The sequence below is a fragment of the Chroicocephalus ridibundus genome, chromosome 1, assembly GCF_963924245.1.
Source record: "Chroicocephalus ridibundus chromosome 1, bChrRid1.1, whole genome shotgun sequence".
NCBI classification, from domain to species: Eukaryota; Metazoa; Chordata; class Aves; order Charadriiformes; family Laridae; genus Chroicocephalus; species Chroicocephalus ridibundus.
This window is the reverse complement of record NC_086284.1, coordinates 5,566,053-5,589,012: the sequence shown is the minus strand read 5'-3', so window position 1 is coordinate 5,589,012 and position 22,960 is coordinate 5,566,053. Positions and strand designations below refer to the sequence as shown.

General features: G+C 41.9%; 1 protein-coding gene across 8 annotated transcripts in view; it reads right to left on the bottom strand.

The window, feature by feature from the left end:
* Window positions 1-22,960, bottom strand: part of TENM4 (teneurin transmembrane protein 4) — a 1,293,844-nt gene that overhangs the window by 483,356 nt on the left and 787,528 nt on the right. Inside the window, exon 1 of one of the 8 annotated variants that reach the window (XM_063326364.1) lies at window positions 8,290-8,305. The exons of the other annotated variants lie outside the window; for them this stretch is intronic. The gene's annotated coding sequence lies outside the window, so the exon portion shown is untranslated. Of the gene's footprint in view, window positions 1-8,289; window positions 8,306-22,960 lie in introns of those variants that run through there. 8 annotated transcript variants of the gene reach the window in all.

The following is a 22,960-nucleotide window of genomic DNA, read 5'->3' as shown; positions in this document are numbered from 1 at the left end:
TTCTATGAAAAGGGGCAGAGCTTTATTTCTCCTCCCAAACCACCTTTACATGGTCCAAAACTATATTTCGGGTATTGGAGGACAAAGCTGTACGCTGAGCTCAGCTGTGCATTCTCTGCCACTCACTTACTTACTTTTCTACTTATTTTAGCGTAACATCACCTCCTTCCCCTCATACGAAATGGACTACTATTGCCTATTTATATATAAAGCACTTTGAGACCCTTTACTTAGATACGGTCCGAGTGCAAGAGATGTATGTAGCAGCATTGACCGAGTCACAGCAGTAGGTAAATAAAGCGCTTTATATTATTTTTAGGTTTGATGTAATATTATTTCTTGTGAAATGTGCTTTCACTGCTCACCTCTCCCCCTCCCCTTTTCTGCAGCATGCTTTTCCCTTGCAAATATTCTGTTTCACTCACAGCTTTCCCGGTCCTGGCCCTGCAAACAGACCACTGTGTGCCACAGAGATCTGAGAACTGCAGGATGATGGGCAGACCACAATGGAAAACTTTGCCTATTAGGCACTCACAAAAAGACTTCAGAAATAATGACAATAATAAAAAAAGATTATTTGGAAAACCCTAATCATGATGAAAGTTGCCATTATTTTTTAATTGAAATGATAAACATGTTGGGATTATCCTGAAAATGCTCCTTATCTAAGATTAAAGTGTTTTACATACTATGAGTGTGATAGTTTACTGATTGTGCATCTTGATCTTCTGGATCAGTGAATAATTGGTTCAAGCTACGGCAGGAATTCATTCATCCTTGACATCTGAATGAGTAAGAGATGAAAAACTCCGAAGATTTCCTGCAAGAAGGGAGTCTCTTCTCCCAAGACTATATTTGTTCAAAGTTTCATTGTCCGTTTTCAATCCCGCTCCGATGATCCCCTGAAGATCGTGAGGAACACAGCTTTCTGGGGCTATTGCTGCATTCATAACCACAAGTCTCATGAAGCCTAAGATATGTCAAAACAGCAGGGGTTCATTAAATGTGGTCACTGTGGTAGCACTTTATTCACAGGAATGTATAAGCAGTCACTAATGAGGAATGACTTCCGAAGGTAAATATACAGAATACGGTTAGATGATGACAAAGAAGGTGTCTAAAGAGCACACAGACTTTGGGGGATGTCAGCATCTTTGAGACGAGGGAGCTATTTAAAATGGTACAAAACACTTGGAGCATGGGGATGTATTTAAGAAATGGAAATACTAGGGTTATTAGGGGAGGAAACCATCAAAATACTGATGATAAAATGGTTTATCCAAAATATGCGCTTTGTCAGTAGATTCAGCTGCTCGGGAATTGACAGAGACTAGAAAGTTACTGTCTTTGTTAAGGAAGCTTGTCCTTCTGCCTTTAAATCATAAAGAATGTAATTCAGCTACAGCATCCAACCGGGTTAACAAAGATTTCCTTTTTTGTCCCCCCACTTTGTTTATATTTATTTGCTGTCTGTGCTGGCAGCAGCAGTGCAGAGAGCTGGATGCGCACCCACATGGCAGTAGTTAAACACTCCCTCGCTAGTGCTAACGATATGTCACAGACTCCATAAACAACATTCCTACACTTCCCACCCCGTTCGCTTTAATGGTCAGTAGGGATTTTAGAAAGATATGACCTAGCAGCCAAGCAAAGGGCATCAGACCGATTTTCAGTGCTCATCCCAGATGTTGTTTGAACCCAGGAGCCTTGACTCCTTGGTGGAACTCACTGTTGCAGGAATCCGGAAGATTTGAAACTGTTGGCAACTTTTCTCGACTCTACCTGAAACTGGTTGCTAACAAAAACACCATCATCTTCCTCAGTCCAAGCATCTAGGTCCTCAAATATCCTGAGTGGCTTAAAAATCTTTGTTGACAGTCTGGATTTTTAATCATTTCATCTGAACACAGGCCATGTTTTCATGGCCCAGTAGCATAATCTTTCTATTAGAACTGACAGTGACAATGAATTTTTGGCTGTCTAAGTCATGCCAACTGACTGGTTTGGGTTTCCTTTGAAGCATCTTGTTCTTTTCACTTGTAGAGTCCAGGGTAGTTAAAGGGATTAACTTTGTAAATTGTTCCTCAATGTTCTCCAATATTTATTTTTTTTTCAATTTTTCCAATTTTTTGCACATACATATATGTTGGGAAAAGGGAGAATCCAGGTAAAAGGGGATCCTTTCTCACCCGTTGGTCAGTAGCTTCTATAGTGTTTATAGGACTGGGCAATATACTGTGAGCAGATATGATATTTCCCTGTCTACAGGACTCAGCTCAGCTCCAGGCCAAAAAGTGTGACTACGTTGGCAAAGTTACAACTCTGAGCTAATCTATCCCATTAATACCTATTAGTATGGGTTTGGCCCCATGCTACCTGGTGACACAACTTCTGCTTGGCTTGGAAATGCAGATCCCAGGAGCACACGTCAACCCAGAACACACCATAACGCAGAGGGAATTACAGCCTTCTCCACCTGTGAGTAGAGCTGGCGCCAGAGTATATGGAAGCTTTAAGCTCCCCAAATGGCAGTAAAGGAGGAGTCATCTCTTCTACGTGCAGAGAACACCAGGACGCACACGGTAACACACAATGATTGCTACTTATCCCTTTGGAAAAGAAAATAAGAATTGTTTCCAAAATCATCAGATACCCAAGAAAAACCATTAAGAGAAGAGCAAAAGCAAAGAGGATCATGCAGTTTCACCGTCCAGGTGAATATGTCTGTTTTTATCCACTTGCTGGGGGGTTTAAATGACCTGCTACATTGCAGCACGTCCAACTGGCACGTCTCTGAGCACCGAGCACGTGTGTTGGCTGCAGGACACACAGATTTCAATGCAAGATTTTTATCCGTGCAGTTGGAAGGCTGTTTGTGTGCTTATTTCAAGTAACCCAAACTTTTTCAAACATCAGACAGTAAATCATACAGATAGCGGTTTCAAGCCTGAGGAGAAGGTTAGGGGTCATTTTTGGCTTTTTTTGGCTGCCAGGAGAGAACAAATATTACTTTCTCTGAACTGGCATACATCCCCATAATGAGTCCTAGTGCTTTTTCTTGACTAACTGGACTGTGACCCTTGGAGCCAGTACTTTGTGTTTAGAAACACACAGAAAATGGTCTGCATAATGCTGCAAAGAGTTGGGAAATTACAGATTGTTATCGATAATTAGTATGATTTTTTGCCATTTACTTAGAAAAAAAAAAAAAAAGAGAAAGAGGCTGGGTCAGTGGCAGTGGTTCAGGCTTGTCACTTTTCATCAGCTTAAGTGCTGAGAGCAGATGTGAATCAGGTTACAGCTAAAAGCTTTATACACCAGTATTCACAGCCAAGAGTGCATCAGCCGTGAGCATTTGGTTAACTTTTATATGTTAAGATTCCTAAAAGGGGAAGGTTCTTGATGACTAAGAATCCATTTGAGGTAATGAGAGCTCACTCAGAGCTAACAGGCTCAACTTCGTTAAGTAGCGCATGCAAATAAACCTGGATCCTGCTGCAAGCTCTGCCGACAGCTCAATAGCATCCAATACAGATATCCACAGACTACAGCAAACTTCAACCCACGGCATCAACACAGCTCATATGAGCATTTCCATCCCCTTTTTAAGGAGATAAGTCACGTTTGTTGATATTAATATCCAATAAATGACTATCTAATATATATAACCCTCAGAAAAAAGCTGTATATACCTGGGGAAGGGGGCCTATGCTATACCATGAATAGCTCTTAAAATAGACTCCTCACTTCTCTTTCCAAGCTGGCTCTTATAAATTTCCTGTCTCCGTCTAACTGCTCAGTTAGCTGAAAACAAGCAATCATGTTACGAAGATAAAACCTTTTTGTGGCTTCTGGGATGCAATCTCCCATTTTGCTTTTGGAAGAGTTCGGAGACTGGCTGCGTGAACATCAATCTGCTTCCTTGCCAGAGCAAAAAGAGCTCAATATCCTTTATTAAAAATCTTCTGTACTATTCCCCTAAGTTTGTTGCACTGTATTGGGGTGGCAGAGAGGCACTAATCAAAATCTTCTGAGTTTTACTTAATTAGATGACCTAATTTTTGACCATGTTGTGGCATGGGGACCTATGGATACATAAATCATGAGTCCAACATGGCAATACTAAACCTTTTATCAACTAGTCAAATACCTGTCTGAAAACTGTTATCGCATTTTAAGGTGGTTCAAAACAAGTGAGGTGAATTTAGGCCTTGATCTGGGGAAGAAGTTATGGGAGTGAGCTTAGGTCAGCCCAGTAAATACTTTTTTTTTGGCTGGTATATCCTTGCCACAATAATGTAAGAAATTATCTAATCTGTGCACGGAGTTGCAGAAGGGTATGGAACACTTTGTAAAACAATACGCAGTCTGCATTAACAGCCAGGTTTTCGAAAGTTCCTGACTGCAGCTGTCAAGCAAGAAATGCAAATAACAACTCTACACTAGTTTAAAAGTAACAGCATTCTGAAATCCTGTTGTCTGTAGGGTTTCCGTGTTTCTTGTCTTTTAGTAACTCTATCTTGCCATAAGAAAAATGTCAATTGTCTTCCTGTGTAAATCTAGGATTAATGATGTAGTGAACAGATGCACTGCAAAAGCAACAGACAGGAATGTTTTTTCCTTAATATAATAAGTTGTAGGTAGGGTTTGAGACCGCAAGTAAAAAGGATAGGAGAAAGAAATGGGGTTTTTAAGAAACAGCCTAATGGTTCTAAACATGATTCACAATCTATTCTCCTCACCGTGTAAAAACCTGGATAATGATGAAGACACATATATACGTGCACAAATGCACACAGAAACACAAAGAAATGAAGCAAAATAGTTGTGTCTGTTGTAAAACCGCCCCTGATAGAGCTAACAATGACAAACACCCCCAATGATCAAAGTTTGATCATGTATTTTAGCTGCTAATTGCTGGACCAGTCCCAGCTGGTGCGGTAGTCCTCTTGCCCAACCTGCTAATGCTGTAGAGAAGCCTCGTACCTCTCAGGTGATCTGAATGTGAGCAAAGTCAGTAAGGAAGGGTTAACAGCACGGAAGGCTAATTTTCAGATAAACCAGCAACTAGAACAGTGCTAAAAATCACAGATCTTCGCGATTTGGGTGGTACGCTGGCCACCAGGTGGAGTGAGGAAAAACTAGTGGGGCCGTCGTGAAGTATAAATCATTTTATTTTCTTCTGAAGTGTGTAGCTTTTTGTTGTTTCAGCTCTGGCAGAGCAAAGGTGGGTTAAGGTCCAGATTCAGACACCTGAAATTAGACCTCTACACGAGAGGCAGGTGTCTGTCTACACTTCAATTACAGTCAGAGGAGACCTAATCAGCACAGTCAGTGGAGTCTAGAAAGCCATTTGGCTGGTCAAATGCAGGTGTCTACCTCAGGGTCAGATAAATAGCTCTCTGGACTCCGTTGCCTACATCGAATAGATCAAGTTTAAAGGCAGCTTCACCACCTAGCTCACAATCCCATTCACAAGACACTAAAATTCATGTGGTTGAACATGCAGATGAATCCTGCCCAGCTTTTTTTTTTTTTTTTTTTTTTTAAATATCTTTATTTATTTTGATATGGCAATTCCCAGGTCATCTGAGTGCATGTGTGTGTTAAGATGAAGCAATGAAACGGCTCAGGCACAGCACGCCTGAGACATTTCCCCAAAGCAGCATTCTCACGGTGATATTACAGGTGCCTCTGTCGAAATTACAAGGCAGCCAAAAACCGCGCGCTGCCTCGATTGCTGTGCGACCGCAGGTTTTCAGGAAGATAATGAGCCGCACATTTTTCCCGAACTGAAAAACATTTCCCCCCAGTTTCTACATTCCCCTCGTTCTGACAGTGCTCGCTCTCTCCTTCAAACTCATCTTCCCACTTATCACACTTTAATGAAATTCCTCCCATGCATACTTACAAATATATAGATCTGAGATAGTAAACCAAGGCCAGTGCAATGAAAGTGGAGTACTGAAACACAAGTACCTCTCCAACGCTTGTAGCAAACATCTAACACAATCAATAAAACCCACCTTACAACAATCTAAACACTTGTTATTGTACGTTAAGGGTTATTTTATTTGGTTGCCTTTTTTTCCCGCCCCCCCCCACAGAAATCTCTTTGTAAAAGACAAAAAGCAGCAACGGCTGCCAAACAGACGTTACTCAAAATAACCTGCACTCACAGCTTTTCATCTTTCCTCACCTTGAATCAGAAAATTTCAAGTGAGAGCGTATGATGTCCAAACAGATTGCTTGACCTCCTCTAGAACAGTACACCAGGAGGAAATGAACGGAAATTGTCTTTAGTTTTCATAAAAGCTTATGCTGTCCTTGAACAAAGTGCTAGCCAGGAAGCATTATGCTCAATGAAATGGTTTGTTTCTGTAAAGTCCAATGCATTTTGTCACTGATTGCATAGAATCAAAGGCAGCATTTTTACTGAAGACAAAAAAGGCCAAAACTTGGGCCAAAACTGGTGATCGTATTGACATTTAAAATCGCAAGGTGTCCCAAACTCTTTGCAGCTGTCAAAACTGAAGCACCGCACCATTCTGTTTCATTAAAAGCAGCTCCTACCTACTCCATCCTATCGTTACATAGACTGGGAGAAAATATAGTCATTAAGAGAGAGAGATGAAATCTCAGGAGCTCGTGCGTTCAAATCTGCATTCTAATCACTAAAAAACTTCCCCAGCCGATCGCTTTTATGTCTTATTTCTTACAAGACACCTTCATAAAAGAGGTCAAATACACCCCTTTTGGTATGAGATGGAGCCCATTAAACCTGGCGAATTGTAAAACAACAGCAAGGACATTGTTAGCTCTAGTAATCAACTTGCAAACCCCAACTTTCTTCATGGCATCCGTTCCAATGTTTTTAACAACCTTGTTGTTTTTCCACTGACATCAGTCCATGCCGGGGGAGGGGGGGGGAGAGCACAAGTGGGCAAAGTTGGGCCTGTTTTTCAGAACAGCACCACAGAGTATAAGATACTGCACACGTCTGTATGACTAAGTAATTTCCCACCTGTCACAGGAGAGAGTCAAACCCACTGCTTAAATCTCTGATATACCCTGAGGTTCCATCATTTCATCCCTCCTGAAACACCAAATTGTTCATTTCTCATTAATTGTCCTTTATGCAGAGAGTTTTCAATTAAATTGGGAGTAGTGTTACACTCCTTACTTTGTGATATTAGCCCCCAAAGATTAATAGATTGCTCGTACTTTCTGAATCGCCGTCTGTGTTCTGTTACACTCTCGTCATTTGTTCTGGTTATGAAACCAAAACAGAAAGTGTCTCACGGAGAGTGGCAGTAGCCGTCTGGATCCCCGTGGGAGCTGTTTTGGTAGAAAGAATGGCCAACTCAGTTTGAATGCAATGACAAACCTAAAGCTATTGTGTGGAAGCCTAGAGCTCCATGGAGGATGCCATCCGGATTTCGGTTCAATTTCCTCACTCCTGAACAATGCAATCCAGGTGTCTTTCTGCACGATCAACTTTGTCTCCTTCTGAGATAGTGAGGTTTTTTTGTGGTGTTAAAAAAAAAAGAGACTGGAAGGAAAAACAAACGACTTAGAATTTTATGAAAACCTGATTTTCAAAGCTAAGCCTTCTGAGGAGACAATAGTAAACAAATTAATTGGAATACGTTTTCTAAAAGAAAGCATATTGTGTCATTAACCTGTGATACTTACTACCCTGCTTTTATCATTCTTATTTTATATTTGCACTTGATGATAACTACCATGCAGATGTCCTAACAACTACGCTAAGATTAAGTATCTGCTCTCAAATTGTACAGGTTTTAAAAAAATAATATGTTTTTATATTCACAAACTTGGCACCAAAAAAAAGCTTTATTTGGGATGTTAGTGAAGATAATACCTCCTTTAACAGCTCAGGTTTGAAAATAATCCCCCCTATATAGAATGTAATCTATAATCATCTACAATAATAATGCCGGAATTTCCAAAGAAGGATTTAGTAAAGGCGCATGTCCCAAGATGTGGAACAAGATGGGTTGAGCCTGACCTAGCAATTCTGCCACTTGAAAGGGGACTGAGCAACTATGAGTATGGAAGAGGTAAATAGTGAAACACCTGAAAGCTCACCAAAGTGAAATGGGTCCTGCGCTTCACACGTCAGCACTTGCTGCAACAAATACATACCTACATAGAAAGTACAAGGAGTCGTAAATTGCCTGAAAGAGAGCATTTAACATCCAGCCTTTAGCTACAGCTTTAGCTGCAGCTCAGACCAGTGGTAGCTCACTCTAAATGGACACTTACAGGCAGGTCGCACTTCTGCTGGGATCACATCAGCTGTAACAGCCCCAACAATGTCCAGCACAGCCAGTGGTCACCTCCAAGGATCTGCAAAGCCATAGTTATCTGTCATAGTTCATGATTACCGATGTTTTTCATAGAATCTCTGTAATTTTTTTCTAACAAGACAAGCTAACAGGACGTTTCCTAACAAGACTTTTTCTAACAAGAATTTTGGGGATGTCAGCTACTTTTTGATTTTTTTGTCCTGTAAATTCTGGGGTCAAGAAAGGCATTGCCCTGTTAGAGCTGGTCCACAGGAGGGTCACAGAAATTGTCAGAGGGCTGAAGCACCTCTCCTATGAAGAAAGGCTGAGAGAGTTGTGGTTGTTCAGGCTGGAGAAGAGAAGGCTCCGTGGAGATCTTATTGTGGCTGTTCAGTACTTAAAGGAGGCTTATAAGAAAGACAGAAAGAGCCTTTTTACCAGGGCCTGTAGTGACAGGACAAAAGGTAAAGGTTTTAAACTGAAAGAGGATGGGTTTAGATTGGAAGAAACTTTTGACAATGAGCGTGGTGGGACACCAACACAGATTGCCCAGAGAAGTTATGGATGCCCCATCCCTGGAAGTGTTCAAGGTCAGCTTGGACGGGGCTTCAAGCAACCTGATTTATAGAATCACAGAATTGCCTAGGTTGGAAGGGACCTTTCCGATCACCGAGTCCAACCACCAACCTAACGCTGACAGAAACCATCACTAAACCATATCTCTAAGCACTACATCTGCCCATCTTTTGAACATCTCCAGGGATGGTGACTCAACCACTTCCCTGGGCAGCCTGTTCCAATGCAATTTAGTGAGAGATGTGCTTACCCATGGTAGGGGGATTGGACTAGATGATCTTTGAAGGTCCCTTCCAATCCAAACCTTTCTATGATTCTATGATTCTGTATAATTAAGGGACTGATTTAATTTCTAGCTTGAATGTCTGGTAGATGAGGGAGGAAAAAACAATGTAAATTATGTATGTGACCATTTCTAAAATTTTTGGTTGGTCAGGTATTTCACGAACTCTTTTTTGAGATGTGACACTTCCAAGCAAGCAGATAAAAATACATAAGAAAACAATGCAGGATTCAGATAAGAAGAAAGAAATATCTTGATATAATGCTATATAGAATGTGGCCAGAATGTTGCTAAACTTCATCACAGTTCCAGGATGTCTGAAGTACTACTTCATAACAAACTGCATGTCCTCTGTATATCTGGAAGAAACAGGCATACAGTAAATGCTATAAAGAAATTCACACATCAGCTAGGGGAATAAGCAACGAGACGTTTTATTTCTGATATTTTAAGTTTTGGCCCATCTCAATTAAAATCGGTTAGAAGTCAATTTCACAGCTGTTGGTTTTTAAGATCTCACAAAAATGATAATTCACTGCTAGGCAATAATTTACTTCAGTGCAGCCATTCCCAGGATAAAGCTGACACATTTTAAGTCTCTTTCACTCTCTCTCGCCCTCCCTCACATCCGTCCTTCTGTAAGCTAGGGCTGGGGAAAGGACAATGATCCTTCTTTTAAAAAGTATGGGGAGAAGGAAGGAGATTACTGGTCTGTTTAACTCACCCACAGCCACGGCTCACTGACATTATTTCCTAGGCATAAGGTGAACAGGAGCTGTCCTTGCCTTGTATGCCGAGATCTGAACCCTCCTTGTGCTCCACTTTGCCTACACTCAGTATCGGCAGTAATGGCAACCCATGGGAAGACGAGCCTGAATGCAAGTCATTCCAACACTGGAGCTTGAGAGGTTTTTTGTTTTTTTTTTTTAATATGAAATCTCCTTTTTCTTGGTTAAAATATTTGGACTATATTTACATTTTGAAACCTATCCTGAGCACCCTCCTGAGGGATCAGAGCAAGATCAGTCCTTCGGTGGAATTTGTTTTTCAAGCAAAGATTGAAAAAATTGTGCTGGAAACCTTAGACACGTTTTCAAGTGGATAATTAAACCAGACTGTCCCCAAAGGGGGTGGCCTTTAGTGCAAGTTGGTTGCCAGTACATGTCTATTTAATAGATTGTGTGTTATTTCTTTCAGGTTTATTTGGCTTGTATTTGAGTGCATGGAATTGAAAGTAAATTGGGTAATAGGCATTACCTAAAGTTATACGGACTTGGATTGCTCACATGGGTGAGAATGATGGGACAGTCCTGGATCCCCAAATCCAGCCAAGTGTTGCACCTGGACGTTAGGTCCAGTAGTGTGATGCAGAGGACCTCTGAAATGCAGCCAAGAGAGGGCTGCCACAGGCCTTGGTTCACTTCTGTGAGGAATGTAGGAAGTTTTGCCCACATTCATTCATCATTTTGGAGGAAATTTTGGAGCCCGGCATTGCAAAACCTGAGCGCTGGAGCTCAGCCAGTATATTACTGACTTCTGGTAAATTGTAAGCCTATCTTTCCTCTGGGACAAAATTCAGTCTATTTGTATAGCAAGTAGCAAAACGATGCCTTGAACTCAATTAGTTGCTAATGTTATATGAATGCTCATCTTTAATAACCATATTCTATGGAGGCCTGACAAAGGGTAAGGTAAAAGAGAATCTGGATTTAGTTCAATCCTGATAAAACTGTGTTTCCAATACTAGGTCTAAATATTATCCAAGTTTACCTTTCCTCTCCTAAGGACCATGCTTTCAACAGTAATGAATTAACACAGCTCCCTCAAATCCAGTGGGATTATGCATGTACAGAACTAACTGATAATATTTGAAGCACATCCATTTTCGTCAACATTATTTTCACATCTTTTCCCTGATGACTGGCTTGCACTCATTTTTACATAAGTTATTAAAGTAGATCATATGCCATCTGCCTTCAACCTTACCTTCCATTACCTATGTTTGACATGGTTAGGTTTGAAGAGGTCTACAACTGTAATTAATGTATTCCCAGTAATCTATGCAACATGGAGACAGCCTTTGTTTTATGTACAGCATTCTGTGCAGCGAAGTATGTTTTGGTGCAAATTATCAATTACTGTATCCCAGCGTATCACTTGCAAAGTACTTTTAGATGGTGAGACATGAATGCCACTACAGAAATGTTTCTCATTTATTCCTGATGTGGATGAACATGCCTTAACTGTAGACCACTGCTAAATTAAAAAAAAAAAAAACAAAGCCATTTCAAAGAGTCAAACATCTGCCCAATTCCAAAGGGCAGCATCAGAGCACTTAAACAAAAACACAGCAGGGAATTTAATCATGAGAAAACTGAAGCGAAAGAAGATTTTGTATGGGCACAGCTAGTTTTAGTTCTTTCATGGCAAAAATAAAGGGGTCAGAGAGATCAAGAGGTCACCCATTCATGGTGTAAAAAAAAGAACAAAAAGGACATTTCTATAGTCTACTATGCAGTGTTAGGAAATGTCCAGATCAGGGTTTCCCCACCCTGTATTCTAACCACCTTGAAGAATAAAGAAAACAAAATCCTTGGGCTTCAACCTCTCAGCCGCCTTTTATCATAATCCATATTATTCGCAAAATAGACTGGAGGTGACTTATGTGGTGACCTCTCACCACAATTCAAAACGAGTCTTAATGAACTAGGGTAATTCATTCCTCCGGCAGAGCTTATGAGATAAGGCAAGACCGCACTGGTGGGCTCAGCAGACTGAAATGTTAATCTTTTGTAGTCTGTGCTCCAGAGGACCCCCAGGTCAAATCCTGGTGCTGCCGAGAAGTAGCAGCGCCTTTGTTTGGAGCTGGAGAAGCATGGTTCTTGATTTCAGTGTTGCCATTCACTTCGCAGAATGTAGTGTGTGTGTGTGTAAGTAAAAACAGCCCGTAAAGTTATTTATAACCGCACAACAGAAAGGCAGAGAACAAAGGATTTAAAAAAAAGGGAGTTTAAGGAGGCTGAAATTAAAAAAAGACAATAAGGCTGTGGTCCCAACCCGCATTTGTGGTCATTGGCCTCCTCTCTGCGTCATTAAAAATCCACTGTGCCATGGCTTCAACAGTTAGCTGGAAAGAGACCCCGAGTGAACTGGCTTTGATTATTCATTACAAAACAGGAATGCATTTCTTTTCATCCTCCAGTAGCAGCAGAAAAGTATGATTTACCTTATCAAACGTGATAGCATGTAAACATCTCTCATTTTCTCCCTCCCCTGCTACTAGACAAGCTAGCTGCCTCTCAACTCCAGTGTATAGAGGAATCCCTCATATTCCTTGCTTCCAAGCAGCACAAAAAGGTGTTGAGAAAGAAAAGAATGTGTTTAAAGTTGCAGTGGGAAAGCATGGAGAGGGGAATTGAACTAAAGTTCCCAGATTCCAAGTTCCTGCCCTAATCCTCCTGCTTGTGCCTGCCTTACTCTTGGCTCTGGCAGCGCTTGCCAGGCAGCAAAAACAGCGAGAAGGTCCTTGGACATCTGATCAAAAAAAAAAGAGTGAAAAAGGAAAAGTCAGAAACTGTGGGCTTGGCTGTAAATAAAACTAATGGAGAAGAGTTAGCAAGGAACAGTTTAGGAGACTTACTGGGAGAAGGAAAGGGAACATGGAGTTAAAAAAATGTTTTAAAGCTGATTAAATGGTTTGTCATTCTCTATCTCTTTTTCAAGCAGATAGCAAGGTGGACGTAAACACAAAACAGAGCTTCCCTAATACAGTAACAGGAGACTCCCAACTGCTGGAAAATTATATTTGGGTGGGGAAAATATACCTGGGAACTGCTTATGGTCATCCTGACTTCAGCAAATGTGTCCTGAATGTGGCACGTTGGTGGCCGGCAGAGCCCAGCCTCCTGGCCAGGTCTAGGGCTGGAGTCAGAACAGCAGAGAAAAAATCTTGCTTTCCCTTAAGTCATGGAGAAAACTCTGCTTGACTTCAGTTGGGTTGGGATGTTGGGTTGTAAATTGTCCCCGGTGAGGTGGGTACGTGTGTGGGGGAGATACTTCAAACTACTGACACATTTGTGAATTTATTGGAAAATGCTGCTGGTATTGACAACTACAGCTGGACTTCTTCTTTTGTGGTCAGGGTTGATACAGAAGGACCACTCCTGAGATCCTCTCAGTATGCATTGTCTTAAAGCCTTCCTTATATTTCTCTTTCTTCTTCTTCCTGTGTTGAACTTGTGACTGTTTGGATGATGAGCCACACTAAACACCATTAACTGCCATGGAAACTACTCAGTTTTCAGCTGAATGTGATCAACCCACTTGCACATTATTATTGTTGTTGTTGTTATTAATACTAATAATTTTTATAAGTAGACTCTGACTAATGCACCTGTATGTGTGGATGCTATGCAGAATGGAAAGACCAATTTTCCCCTTGACTTCAGTTATAATGTGACCTTTTTCCCCTCGAGTTTATTTCTGCCAAGGGGAAAGGACAAAAAAGTTGTTGTTTCCAGCCAGGAGAGGATTCTGGGATGGAGTTTGGCCAGGGTTAAGTGCCACATCACACTAGAGAGTCCACGGGGGTCTTTCCTTTCAGTGGAAATTTCAGTGTATAACCATGATCCCTCACACAGATGCTTGGATTGGGTAACTAGGGCAGCAGATATAAGGACCATGACAGAGACCAAAGGGGACTGGCCTCCTCCCCAAAAATATCCCTCCAAATGTAATGTCAGTCATCTAAAGTCAGTACATCCTGCAGACACTGTTCCCTTACACACACCCGTAAGAGCTGTATTTGCCAGTGCCAAATAGGACCAAGACTCTTTTTTATCATCTTCCTTAGTCTTTTTTCCTCCTTTTATTATTATTTCTGTTGGTACTCAGCTGCAGAGCTCACAGACTTATTCTCAAGCCTGATCCTATAACTGATCCATGAATGGAAACCCAAGCAGAACTGGAAACTATGTTTGAGTGCCCAGATTAAGAAGCTTCCTCCCTTTACTTCTGGGTAATTAAAGCTCCTCATGGTTAGATTTTGTGCAGCAACAGAGGCATGGTTTCAACAAGTTGATGGTTATTTTCTTTTGCAGCCAAGCATTTGAAGAATATTTCCTCTGTGAAAGCAACTTGTGTCAATGCAAGCTAGTCATCTGAGTTTGAAGAGTACTGCTGCTCCAAAGGCTGTATTCCTATAAAATTATAGGGAAAGAATTTTCTTCTTCTTCATTTTTATTACCTTCCTTAAATTGGATCTGTAATGACTTTTACCAAAAAAAAAGAGAGAGGAAGAAAGAAGAATTTGTACTGTAGAGCAATATACTTGGAGAGCTCAAATAAAATATACAGCTATGTTATCTCAGAGTAATGCCCTATAATTATATCCATTCCTTTATTTCCTACAAGTTTGTATATTACAATCCACTAAACCAAAAGGCCAGATCACTCAGATACCTAGATCTCTTGCAGTCTACTTAGCCATGGGTGAAATTAATTGAAATTCAATGGCAATATGCTGATATACAAGTGGAGGATCTTTCTCAGAGTACCATAAAAGTCTCTTTTGCTTTTGAATGGATGAGTGGTTAGATTTAGAGTAGAGAACTTATATAAACACAAAAAGATAAACAGTCCCCATAGCCTTTTCTCAGATCATAAAAAGTAATCGGATGCAGGGTTAGCTTTCTAAAACGAACAATCTACAGAAGGAAAAATAAAGGAGCATCTTAAGCCGCTGTCACCGCGCTCTACAGTGCCCACACAATGGGTTCACTTCAGAGTGAAACCAGTTCTCCTTTTGGTTCATTTGCTGACATTGTCCGGTGGGCAGCTTTGCTCTTTGCAAATAACGGTTCAGAAATCCTGAGTGAAAGGTTCAGCTCTGGACGGAGAAGATGATCATTCATCCATTCCACGATCACAAAATTTGGGCTCCTGTGTGGCTTGTGAGCAAACAGCTACGCTGAAAGCCGGGGTGTGAGACGGGCTGCTTGGTCCTAGAACAAGTGTCTGAACTTGGGCCCCCAGAAGTATTTAACCAGAAATTTGCCTGGAGGGTCTTGTTGCCATTTGTCTTTTCTACTTCCCTCTGTCTCTCAAAGGGATTCTTTTTGATGAATGATTGCTATCTGCCACTGTTCCCCTTAAGAGGAACATTTATGCCCTTTCAACAGCATTGACTAAAGACCAGAAAGTAAAATAAAAGTAAGAAGATGGAAAACACCTCTGGCAGGAAGTGTTGGATGTCCAGGAGAACAAACCTGGGTCTCATTCATTGATCAGTTACTGAAAACACAGGACCATGCCCTTAAACATCCCTGAAGCATCACATTTAATCTCTGCCTAACTTACACATGGAGGCAGGTGCCAGAGTAGTTGCTGCCTTGCAGGGATGCATTTGGGAACCAAGAAGCAGCTATCTCCAGATACCAAGTCTTTGTGTGAGCAGAGACCTCACACCACATCTGAGCATCCTGGTTGCTGACCCAAAATGTAAGATGCTGTCTGTGACCCTGTGCCCACTTGGCTTCTCTCCCTTGCTCCAACACCTTGATGGGAAATGCTGCCCCTGGCAGAAGGGTAGCGTGGATGTGAGAGGGCTCAGACCACAGTGAGGCCAGGTCAAAATGTTGTTGTCAAAGATGTGATTGAAAGAAAAAAAGCTTTGAGCATTAAATATGGTTTGTTTTTCATACCTAAAGTCCTTTCTCAGTCAAAGAAAAAAAAAATCAATGAGGTTTCCCTTGACTGAAGGCTAATAGAGAGACAAGCAAAGTAATGAGGACTCGGCCTAATGGGTCCAGTTGGCTGACCTCACTATCAACATCAAGTTTTGTCCACTATCAGCATTGCAGGGATCAGCTAAGAATGGTGATCTAGGAGCTATATGTTTCATAAAGAGCCAGTATTATGTAAAATCATATGTTCACTACAGAACCCCTGTAACAAAGAGTTGGACCTTTCTACTTGATATTCTGATCACAGATAGACTTCTTAGCATTAGCTTTTCTAATTCAGAGTCTCAGACAAAGTACGAGCTGGAGTAACTGAAAAGCTGTTGTATCGCTGTGCTCCTTAGAGACAAGATAATCGGCACAAAATGTTCCCTTCCTCCCTCAGGTCCCCCCCACTGGACCGAGGAGCCATTCCGGTGTGTTGCCCTGCTCACTAAATTGCCACTTAGAGGAAGACACTGTTAAACATGGTCACCTCTGGTGATCCGCCTTCTGCACAGTGATGAAGTCGTCAGGGGGCCACTAGATAAGCCAGCTAAAGAGGGTCAAGAAGGCTGTCCTCTACTTGATAGCAGCATCTTAATAGCTTTCTAAAAACAGTGGGCCATCAAGTACCCAGACAATTTAATTTCACTTCTCAGCTGGAAAATAAGTACAGTACTTGCTTTCATTCAGAAAAGAGAGGAAAAAGGAGAACTCATCTGCCCATTGATTCATTTGTTCACTGGTTTCCTGTGTTTACCTTGATGTACTGCAAGCTGCAAACTTTCAGAAAACTTTCTAATCCGATACACGATGACACTTTCCTCTACCGTCAGTACTTTCCTTGACACTTTGTAAGCTCTTAGGGTGCTCGGTTATCTTGTAATGCTGTAGGAAATGTCTAGATAATATCCAGAGATAATAGGCATTGCACGACTGTGTTTCTGCTACTCTGCCTAGTAGTGATACAGTTAATAACATCGATGTACGGAGTTGGGCGCTTGTGTCTCCTCAAGCTTTTGAAGAAGTCCCACGCTGGATTAGTTTTCAGATTTTGCATACATTGCAATGAAGTGAGAGCAACTCACAGTCTTTCAGAGTTTCTTGCAGACTTGAGCTTAAAACATATTCTGTAGTGAACAGTTAAACAAAAATCTGGCAACAGTCCAGCTTTTCCCAGTTTCCTCATAAATGGTTCAGGCCAGACAGACTTTCATTTTGTTGTTAACTGAATTGAAATTATATTTCATTACCCAAACAGCAGTGTTGGGAGTTTTGTATAAGGGTTTGTTTGGTTTTTTTTTGGTGCAGCTTTTACAAAGTTGCCAAATGACTTAGATGAAGCGGAGATTTGCTTTCTGCTTTGCTCACTGCTCCTCACAGCGGGTCTGCAGTCCCAGCGCACAGCCACGGTAAAGATCCCAGCCACGGGGCTCCCCACAGCAAAGCCACTGCTCGCTGTGAGATTAACGTGGTTTGGCACCAGAGCAACAGGCAGCCTGGCGTGGCAAGAGCAAACCTGTGATTTGTCTGCCGAATTTGGGATGTGTTTTATACAGTGACTTATAGTAGTATTTGAAACATGTTTTTCTCCAGTGATGCACTTTAGCCAGTGCTTTGGTATACCTATGGCTCTTCAGCCCTACATAGACTTCAGTCTACATAGACTTGATAAGTCCTACTAGACTTGATAAGCTGAAGACATGCCTGTAAGTCTACAGCTTCATGAAGAGAACTCCATCAGTGCTGGGATGCGTGACATTTCACCACATGAAATAATGGTTCCTACTTGCCTTGATGGAAGTGTTTTGACTAGCCATCCAATGTCTGTTTAGTAATCAAAAAACTTAAATCATATTATTAATTATTAGGGTGATCAAAATTGTCCCTTCCAGTTTTCTAATCTACAATGCATGCTTTTCTAAATCACTGAGTGTGAAAGCTTTCAGATAAGTAAAAACAGTCTGGAAATCCCTTAAAGTGCTCCCACCAATGTCGTGCTGGCAGAGTCTTTTATATTCTGTGCAACTTTGCAAGCAGAAATCTCATCAAGGTACCAAATTAAACTGTCATGCTGCTCTGTGACTCCTGAACTACTGGCACGCCCCAGCTGTAGTGCATGTTATTAATAACACCAAGTTGTCGGGAAAACAGTTTCCAGGTCATATTGTAAAGGCATCTAATTGGTAACAATGAATGACAGATTCCCTTTAAAGTCCAGGAAATAACTGGTTGTGCCACACAATGATGCAAAACATAGAGACAGCCAAGATGAAGACCTGGTTTTGGCACAGCTGTACTTCACTAGGACCCTTCCCAAAAGCCAAACCAAAGTATTTGCAGAGAATCTTAAGCATCTAAATGCTTCATTTTCCAGGCAGGAATTAGTTGCAGGCAGCGTAGCAGGAGAATGAATAAATAACGTGGGTCACAGTTGATTATTATCATTAATCTATAACAATGAGCTAACCAAACATGAAATAAAGGTTAAATTTCCAGAGGTGTTGAGATATTATCGATAGGTTCATATGACCAAATTAAGACCACCAAGCTTCTACCTTAGATTCACTCTTTAACCTTTGGAGAAACAGAGGCACTGCTAGGGCAAGATTCATCACATCTTAAAGGCGACATCTGCGATAGCTGTGACCAATCACTCCTTTAATAGTGCCACTTCCTTAGCACCAAACATAAATAGAGCCCGAGGTGCTCAGTTTAGATGAAGACATCTAAGTTTAAGCAAGATGAATCCCAGCCTTTGAGAATGAAGGCCACATAAGATGTGGCCCACCCAGGAAGGTGTGTGGAAGGATGCACTACATATGCACCAGTTGGGTCAGTTTGATAGCCAAACTGTCCCAGACTATGACTTCTCCCTCAGTGGTCGCAGCTTCATGAGCAGGGATAACCAAAACCACGTAAAGCACTGTTTGAATTGCTTCTTATTGCTCAGCTTATTAAACCAACCTGCTACCAGTTTTGCATACCAAGGTGTAACCTACAGCCATTTGGAACCTGCCTTTCAAGCAGTCTCCAGGGACAGGGCAGACACTTGGGATTTGAACAACTTCTCCTGGGATAAGTACCAAACAGGACATCTACATTCCATGAGTGCAACATCACTTCTAGTTTGAGGACAGAAAGGGATTTAAGCAGTATACGAATGTAGCTGTATCACTCTCCAGCAGGGTGGATTTCAGCCTCGGTGCCTCAGCTCATCATCTGCAAAATAATTCAGAGATGCACAAGCTCTAAGGCCAGAGGGATCTCTCACCAACCTTCTCAACACACAGACAAAACAGCTATTCCCAGGAGGTGGATTAAGCCTTTTTGAAAGATAGCTAATCTTGTTTTAAAGAACCAGAAAGATGATGAGTCTGCCACCTTTCCTGATAAGGCATTGCAATGCTTAATTACCCCCACTGCTCGCACATTCCTTCAAGGTTGAATTTGTTTAACTTCGTCTTTCAGCCAATGAATCTTTTTTGTGCCTTAGTTTGCAAGACCAAAAAGACCTCCCTGGCTAAAAGTTTATCTAGGCTTTGGTGTCTGTATACTGAAGCCAAGTCCCTGTCAATCTGCATTTTGATAGTGAACTCCTTAAGCTCCACATCGCATAGGCTGTCTCCCTGGGTCTTGTTTTTGAGCTTCCTCTCAATTCTCTGAAGCTCTCCTTCATTGCTTTCCAACTTGGTGGAGGAGAGAAAAGACAGGATGACTTCAGGGCACCCTGGGCTTGGGACGCAGGTGGGGGATCATGTGGGTCTCATAGTGTTTGACCCTCAACACGCAGAGTGGGAATTAAACTTGGTTGTTGAGTTTCACTTGCTGTCTTAACAACTCTCCTCCATCTCCATCCAAGCCTCATCAGGGCCTGCCTTTCTCAGTTGAATCACTCATTTCTGTCTATTTTAGGGTAGATTATATGCTCTCCATATAAATCTCTGTTTTTTCACTGCCTCTTTCTCAGATTTTAACTGCATTTACTTATTTCTCCCCTCCTGAGATCCAGAGGTTAATTGTTATATTGTACAGTTTAAAAAAAAAATATCTCTTTTTCAGGTTTAAATTTACTGCCATGCACTTTCACTGGATAACTTATTTGTTTTGTTTTCTTAATATGGTTCCTGACAGATTAAATGGAAAAACCTAATTCATTTCGTCAGTACAAAACTTTTTCTACAGAAGTTTAACTAATCATACGCCTTTTCTCTCTGAATTATTGTTTCAATCTTCTTCCTCTTATGTAGAAAGTCTCTCCTCAACTACAGCCAATTTCATCGTTATTTTGCTACTTCTGTTCCATCTGTCTGAAGTTAATACGGAACACATGCAAAATTAGACCAATATTTTAAATATTATTTTTATAGCTGGCGAACATACAATGTAATATTTTGCCTGCCTTTTGAGTGCTATTGATCTATTATGTATAAAAGTTTTCACTCTGTGCAACTGGAATCAACTTTTTTTTACTGGGGGTGCAGGTTTGTGGGCACTCAGCAATCAGGTGACATATCAGGAAAACTCAGAAAAAAACCCTGCAATCAGCTTTCTCAGATTCAAGTTGTTTAAGAGCTTTGAAGTTTAGCCTTGGTTGCAACTAAAATTATGAAATCTGGTGGCAGCAGGGCTGTAGAAATGATGCATCCCACTATGAATATTGATACGTGCTGCCCCTCTGCTCCACTCTGGTGAGACCCGACCTGGAGCACTGCGTCCAGCTCTGGAGCCCCAAACATAAGAAGGACATGGAGCTGTTGGAGCGGGTCCAGAGGAAGCCACGGAGATGCTGGGAGGGCTGGAGCCCCTCTGCTGGGAGGACAGGCTGAGAGAGCTGGGGGGGTTCAGCCTGGAGAAGAGAAGGCTCCGGGGAGACCTTATTGAGGCCTTTCAGTACCTAAAGGGGCCTACAGGAAAGATGGGGACAAACTTTTTAGCAGGGCCTGTTGCTATAGGACAAAGGGTAATGGCTTTAAACTAAAAGAGGGGAGACTAGATAGAAGGAAGAAATTTTTTATGCTGAGGGTGGTGAGACACTGGCCCAGGTTGCCCAGAGAGGTGGTCGATGCCACATCCCTGGAGACATCCCAGGCCAGGTTGGACGGGGCTCTGAGCAACCTGATCTAGTTGAAGATGTCCCTGCTTATGGCAGGGGGGTTGGACTAGATGACATTTAAAAGTCCCTTCCAACCCAAACCATTCTATGATTCTATAATGTTTTTCGATAAGAAGGCAGGTTTTGCATAAGAAGGGTGTGCCCATCACAATATTTTTGCCACTCACCTGAGCAAGGTTGGGAGGAAAAAAGGAAAAGAAAAATGAAATTCCTGAAGAATTATTCATCGGGTCAGGCGAGATTGCATCTGCAAAATCTGCACAGTAGCAATTCCCGGGAAGCGCTGGCAGCAAGACAAACCTGACTGGGGTCCTGCAGCTCTAATCAACTTCCCGATGCCGTGGGCAGTGCGGCGAAAGCCGTGCCTGGCAGGAGCAACGCCGCGATTGCAGTGATGGATGACTCCCCAACTGCTGCTACAGGCACTGGAAGAGGGGCTTTGGAAAGGCAGGAAAGAGATTCTGGGGAGGGGAGGGATGAAAAAGAAGACAGTGGATAAAGAGATAAATAAAACCCGAGGAAGCCAGGCTGAGGGACTGAGAACCAAGTGGGGCTACAGGTTGTAACTGGCAAAAGAATGCTTCCAAGTCATGACATGAATAGACATCTGTGTACAAAATTACCCCTCTTTGTAAAAGGAAAGAGCGAAAAGACTAAGATGGCAGTGGAAATGAAAAAAAAAATAATCAGAAATAAATACCAGGAGAGCAGAAAGAGTGGTGTTTATGAAAAAAGGAGACCACTGCAGAAAGGTGATGGGTAAACAGTAAAAGTCATAAATGCAAAATCTGAATATCTAAATTTGGTAGGAATAGTCTCATTCCCATTGGACAAATAAGAAATTAAAGGCTGGTGGAAAAGGGATACTTCAGAAAAAAATCAAGGTTCTGTCTTTACTCTGGCGATGCCTCTGCCAATATGCAGCCGTGGGCAAGCTATTTTAATACTGTGAGTCTCATTTCTGTTTTGCATAAAAGATTACAGTGTCAGGCACACCAAGCAGTTCATAGAGATTACTTATGTCCACACAGTATCATTGTGAAAGTACCTTACAGTTATGGGATAACTAGGCATCCCAACAGCACTGGGAATAAACTGTATCATTGTTTTTAGAAACAGGGAAAGTAAGGCACAAGGAATGTAAGATCAGAAATTTGGCACACGTGCACATGTTAAAATCAATAGTTTAAGGCTTAATTTAGACTGAGTACCTGATTGTTTAGCAGTTCATTGCAATAGTATGGAAACAGGATTTCCCTAAAGTGGGATTCCTGCCGTACTTTAAAAAATGCAGAGAATGTCAAATAGTAGTTCTAATGCAAGTGATTGTAGTCTGACACTACATCGTTCTTAGCGCCATCGATACCCATCACCTCCGGCAGAAGCTAAACCAGGTTGGATTGCAGCTGCAAGACTCTCTCCAGCACTCCCAAATCTCCCTGGCTGCAGTGACCCCAAAAGCCAGCACTTCATGTCCGCGTTTCCCAGCCAAGCCAGCACAAACTCAACCTTGCTGCGACCAGCATCCTGACCCTCCTGTGAGCAGTTCTGGGCTCTCTCATCTGCCTGGAGTCTTTTCATAGATTTTTCCTGCTGGGGTGGACTGAATATCACAAGCACAATAGCAAAACGTACCTAAGGCAGGAGGTAAGTGCCCCTTTGCATGTGCTTCAAAGCAAGAGCACCCCTGTGGTTTTCCACCTCCCACTACTCCCCGCAACTCTAGAGCTGGTTCAGGGTCAAACCTGGCCTAAAAACCCTGTCCTCAACCTCTTTTTTGCTCATGTACGTAAAAATTGCCCACGAGGATTAGCACAGGTGAACGCAGGTCACCTAACACGGGTCAAGTGTATTTATGGCATCACCTCTCGCTGGTAATTTCCCCACCCAGATTTCCAGGCTGCTAAAATACAGTGTGTGATTGAGCTCACTCCACATGCAAATGCACGGT